Source organism: Aplysia californica, unplaced genomic scaffold, assembly GCF_000002075.1.
Source record: "Aplysia californica isolate F4 #8 unplaced genomic scaffold, AplCal3.0 scaffold00073, whole genome shotgun sequence".
In the NCBI taxonomy this organism is placed as follows: Eukaryota; Metazoa; Mollusca; class Gastropoda; order Aplysiida; family Aplysiidae; genus Aplysia; species Aplysia californica.
The window spans coordinates 1,409,349-1,415,533 of NW_004797343.1; positions in this window are offsets into that span (position 1 = coordinate 1,409,349).

Genomic DNA, 6,185 nt, shown 5'->3' on the forward strand with positions numbered 1-6,185 from the left:
TATATATATATATATATGCACAATGCTGTGTTTTGCGCGCACACATGTCGATTAATTTTTAAGATGTGATGTCCTTTTTATCCTTTACGTTTCCCTGATCTTTCCCTTTTACCCATTTGTGTAGGTTCCCTAAGTGGGTTGCTTGCTCTGGGCCTACCCCTGCCTCGTTTGCCTTCAATTTTGCCAGTGAAAGCTAGATATTCAAGACCCTTATGTCTATTCAGTTGTACCTAAAACTGCATTTGTCGTTTCCTGATTGTTTTTAACAGTGAGCATCCCTCCTGGGCTGCACCAAGCACTACGTCATTTGATTTCTTTTCCTTCCACGACACTCTTAGCAGTCTCCTAAGAAACCACATTTCGAATAAAACAAAATAAAAAAAGGGGAAAACTGAATCAATGCTTATTTTTAATAATCACCCCGCAAATAAATCCCCAACTCAAAGACTTAAAAGAACAAAAAGAAAAACTAAAAAACAAATACACCCCCCCCCCCTTTCCACTAAAAACAAAACAAAACAAACAAAGCCCAGTAACGAGAAAACAAAACTATTCTCTGTTTCACACAGGAAAACAAACAATATGCCAAAACTTTCCGCTATTTTGGTATCCCCCACATCTTCAGTATTCTCTCCCTCTCCACACAAACAATACGCAAACAAAACAGACACCAGTCATAATTTTTATGACTGCGCTGTGTTGGAGACGCGCTAGAACGTACTCCCGCAGATCAATACATATTCTAGGGCCCGTGGCCGACAAGGCGTCTTCAAAGTTCTGTCATTTGTTGACAAATTGGCAAAATCGAAGTCAAATTCTCAGCAACAACTTGTCGAAGATTTCACACGTGAGATTACACCTTCATATACGCTACTGTAAAAAAGCCCCATATTAGTTTAGTTTTCTTGTCTCACTTCAGCTCCATTCGACTTTTAAATTATATATTCCTTTCTCCAAGAAAGATGCAAAAACGAAATTCTATTTTTATTTTTACTAATACTGCACCCCCCACCCAAAAAAACCAAAAACCAAAACAACAAAAACAACAACAACAAAAAAACAACAACCCTAAAACAAAACAACAACAACAAAAAAGAAAGAAAAACAACATAACAAAATAAAAACAACAGCGAAGACATCGGTGCTACGTGCGAATGTCACGTGTGTGTCTGTATTATATATTCCTGGATTATAGATGAAAACAGAAGAAAGAGAGGTGTTGACAGTCAAAGCACCAATGAACAACAGGATAAAACCAACAACAATAACTTTAATTAGTTTAATGCATTATATGCATACATGTATAACGTATGTCTGTTAAAATGTGTTTAAAAAAAAATAAAATAATAATTAGCCAAGAAAAAAATAAAACAATATAAAACAACCTGTAAAACACTCACACAAAAAAACAATAGTGTGAAATTAAGTTTTTGTGCATCACATTATAAGTTATCAGATTTTCGGTTACAGATCTAAAAGGGTCTTATCCAGCTAAGCCATACTCTGTTGCATTTATTGGTCATAATAGAAAACGACTTTCTTTTCCTACAGGCAGTTTATATTCTCGATGATAAAAAATAACTCTATGTAAATTAGTTATTACTGAATCTTCTGTGATGGTTTCAGCAGGTTCTAGACTGGAATAATATTTTTCTTGAGATCATGGCGGGCGTGAATGTTAACACAAAGCACTATTACAGAACCCCCAAAAATCTCCCAATTCACTAAATAGGGAGAGAGCAAATCTCGCATAAGGGTACAGAAAAGGGAATGGCGGTTACTCAGAGGTGAACCAAATTTTCATTAGTCATTGTAAGGGTTCAATGTCCCTTCCAACACTGAAAGAGGCGGGACCTCCAAATTTTAAATTCTTCTACAATAGGACCGAGCAAAACGATGGTGTTCCGGTTAGGTGCCTCGCTGTTGCACGCCAGAAACCCCAGTTTGAGTCCAGAGAGAGGAGAATTCGTATCGAGTATCTCTGTCTTTCTGCTGAGATACAGTATCTCTCTCAGCCCAGGTTGGCCCTGACATGAAGGGTCGAAGTCTGCCTTCTAAATGACCTAATTGTGTCGTTGGGGGCGTAGAAACACCTGTACACCCCCCCTCCCCTAAAAAGTCTAATCAAATAGGTCAAAACCCTTAAAATCTTCCCAAAAGATGATGTATGGTGCGACATGGTTGGCAGTGAGTTAACTCACTGCGAACACGTATTCTGGCAATTCAACAACGATGTTTCGATGTATTTTAATATTTTTTTAAAAAAGAATCATAAGTTAGATATTCATACAATATTCATTTGTTAAATTCGACTTTTTTTTTTACCTGAAACTTTAAAAGACAGGATATTACATCATACTACATGCATGTTATTAAACATGCAAATTTGGGTTTTTGATTCGTGTACGATGCTCCGAAAAGAGCCCCATCATCACCTTTATATCAATCTCATTTGTTTAAGTCTCAGTTGGAGTGTGAATGTTTGGTTGGTGCTCTGGTGTGGTCCGCTCCTTCTTTCCTATCAAACCTAATCAATTGTCCTTATCTCTCTCTTTTGTGTATTTCACTCTCTTGCAACAACTCTAACCAATTTTATGACCTAATTATGTTCATCATCATCCGGTGCCTTGCCTACTGCCGTGGGCGATCATGGACCTCCACTTCACTATGTTTTGCGTTGCAGCAATGGTGTTTGTTGTTGTTCTTGCCTCTCCTAGCCATGTTGTCATCTTGTCCAGTATCTTTTCCCTCTGTCTGCCTCTGTCTCTCTTTCCATCAAACTAGCCTGTTGTTACAATATTCTCCAATGCTTCTTTCTGCATTGTGTGTCCGAAGAAATGTGCCTGTCGCTTTCTTATATTCGTCATAAGTTGTCTTCAACCAAGACTTCTTCATTTGTTTTTCGAGCTGTCCATGGGATACGTAGCATGTGTCTTATGAACCACAACTCTGTCGCCACAATCGTTCTTTCCAGCTGTTTACTGATTGTCACCGCTTCGCATCCGTATAATAGGATTGACTCGATGTAACTTTTCAGTACTCTTTTTCTCGTTTCCAATGACAGATTGATGTTTGTTAGTATCTGTTTCATCTTGTGGAAGGTTGCTTTTGCATGCTTGGCAAACGCGACTTTTAATTTCGGTGTGACATCTACCATCTGATGATATAGTGGTCCCTAAATATTTAGAATGTTGTACTTGCTTGAGGATGGTATCGTTGATTTTGATATTGCATGTTGGGGTTGGAGTTTTTCTGCTTATCACCATTGTTTAGGTTTTCTTGATGTTTAGGCTTAAGCCCATGTTGTCACTCTCTTGTACGATGACATTTAATAGATTCTGCAGTTGTTCTTCATCTTCTGCTATTAGGACTGTGTCGTCTGCATATCTTAGATTGTTTATATTATGTCCCCCTATCGAGATACATGGCATTTCTTCTATGTGTCTCATGATATTTTAACTATACATGGAGAACAAATCTGGAGAAAGTACACATCCCTGTATGACTCCTCTTTTAATCTGTATGTATTCGCTGATGTCGTTTTCTATTCTCATTGTAGCAGATTGATCCCAGTATATGTTATTGATAATCCTTAAGTCCTTCCCGTCGACATTGAGAATTTCCAGCATGTCGATGATCTTGTCGTGTCTAACTTTTTCGAATGCCTTGGGGTAGTCTATAAAACATAAATGAAGATCTTTCTGAACTTCTAGGGCACGTTCTATTGTTGTTCTGATGACATAGCATTTACAGTGCCTTTGCCTTCAATAAATCCACACTGTTCTTGGGCTATTTCTGGGAGAACTTTATTTCTTATCCTCATTATAATTATTCTGAGTAGTATTATTGTTATGTGGCTCATAATTATGTTGCAAGTGCCTTAAAACTCTTACTAAAATCACCAATTGGAGTTTGTTACCAGGTGCTGATGGGTCTTGTTTTCATTACTGTCATTTTAATTATAATTATTCTGAGTAGTATTATTGTTATGTGGCTCATAATTATGTTGCAAGTGCCTTAAAACTCTTACTAAAATCACCAATTGGAGTTGGTTACCAGGTGCTGATGGGTCTTGTTTTCATTACTGTCATTTTATGTACATAATTACTGTACGGTTGAGAAAGTTCTTCCTCGTGTGGTTGAACTGGTTTTCTTGTTTATAAGAAATGTATCTTTCTGTGTGTATAAGGTCTTACTCTTAGTGACCATAGCATCGTCAATGTAAAGCGCTCACAGCTGATACTTGTATGGGGCAGAATGCTGTATAAATGCTATCTATCTATCTATCTATCTATCTATCTATCTATCTATCTATCTATCTATCTATCCATCTATCTATCTACTATTATCATCGGTCTGGGCAGGTTCGACTGGATTGATAAAAAGAACTGGAAAAGCTGTCTAACTTCCTTATTATGACTAATCGTCATATTCCTTTACGGTGATCTATCAAAAACACGGTCACCCCCTCCCCCTTACACCTCCCCAATTTGTTAGATTGACATAAAAATGATCCGTTTGTTTAGAGAATAAGAGGGGGGGGGGGGCTCTCATGGCCTAGAGGTTAAATTGTTGGCCTCTCATTCAAAGGTCCCGGGTTCGAATCCGGGTAGCGACCGAAACATTTTCTACGTTAAAATTGTCTCCTTTCATCTCTTTTCCTGCACTCTAGCAATGTTCTGTTGTCTGCTTTCGTTTCCTTTTTCTGCCCCCACCTTCTCACCTCCTTTGTCCCCTCTGAGCTCCTGACTCTTTCTGCAGCCTTTCTACTGCGCTACTCCTTGGCTCCTTCTTATAGCTGTCTGTCTGCCACACCCCTTATCTTCTGGTAGGAAAGATCTACACCTAGCCTTCTCGGACAAGAGCCAAAAATCTCGGAGGGCCCTTGTGCAAGTTGCGCACGTCAAAGATCTCTTGGTGGTCTAAAATCGCTAAGAGTATGTTTCGTCCGCCACTCGCGCAAAATTCAAAATTTCAGTATTAGGTGTGTCCCGCGCGCTTATATGACCTTAGGCAGTTGTGAGCGCCGTAAAACACTTTTTTTTAAAAGAGCATAGCAAATACATTGCGTTGGCGCCGTCTTATTAGGTGCTCATTCATTCGTTGAACAGCTTTTAGGAGGGTGCACTCGTACGTCAAATTACTCTTAAGGCTGATTTTAAAAATATTATTTTTTTGGAATACAGGCACCAAGTGTTTTCGGTTCCTAAGATATTCCAGTACCTGATAGTAGAAAGTTGAAAATCGATGTTTTGACCGGAAAACCGAGTTTTGAAGACACGTGTTTTCCCTCACGCAAATTAATTCTAACCCAAACACCACAATCCTTTTGTTGAAAGGAAGATGACGAAAGTGTGTATGCACGAAAAAAACAACCCTACAACAACAACAACAACAAAAGCTTATCGGAATGATTTGGACGTAAGCAATGACGTAGAACATTAAAAGGATTACCATGTCTACTTATCAAAAACTTACTTAATTAATAACAAATTTCACTTTTAACTCTTGTTTGTTTGACCTTCTGGTCAGAAATGTACTTTCTGCCAATGATTGAACCTTCATTAATGCAGTTTATGTGTTTATCGTCACCCACGCGTTATCGTCTTACTGAGATTTGTGAGGCATCGTGGTGAAATCAAACTCTCGTCAAAATAGAGCAATTTCTGTGGATTAACATTTTTTTAAAGATTTTTGGTTCAATGCCCAATGAAAGCAGATTCCTGCATTAGTTTTACTGAAGAACGTTGATAAAATGTAGGCCCTACATTTGCAGTTTCAAAGGACAAGCTTTGCAAATCACCAAACTTTGGCGACCATTTTCTCACAACTTTTACCTACGACAAAAGGCGAACCTCACCTCCTTCGATAGCAAACATCTCGACTTTTTTCTCACCAAAAGCAAGGCAAAAGAACTGGTTTGAATAATTATGACATCAATAGCTCCATTAGCCCAAGAGTTGACGAGCGTGTGATTCCACCGCATTGTGATGTATCTGTTGGTTTTGTTGTTGTCCCAGTTTCACATACTGTTTTATAAAATGTACTTCTAAAACGCCCACTAAAATTATATATTGAACGGTGTTTATCTATCTATCTATCTATCTATCTATCTATCTATCTATCTATCTATCTATCTATCTATCTATCTATCTATCTATCTATCTATCTATCTATCTATCAAT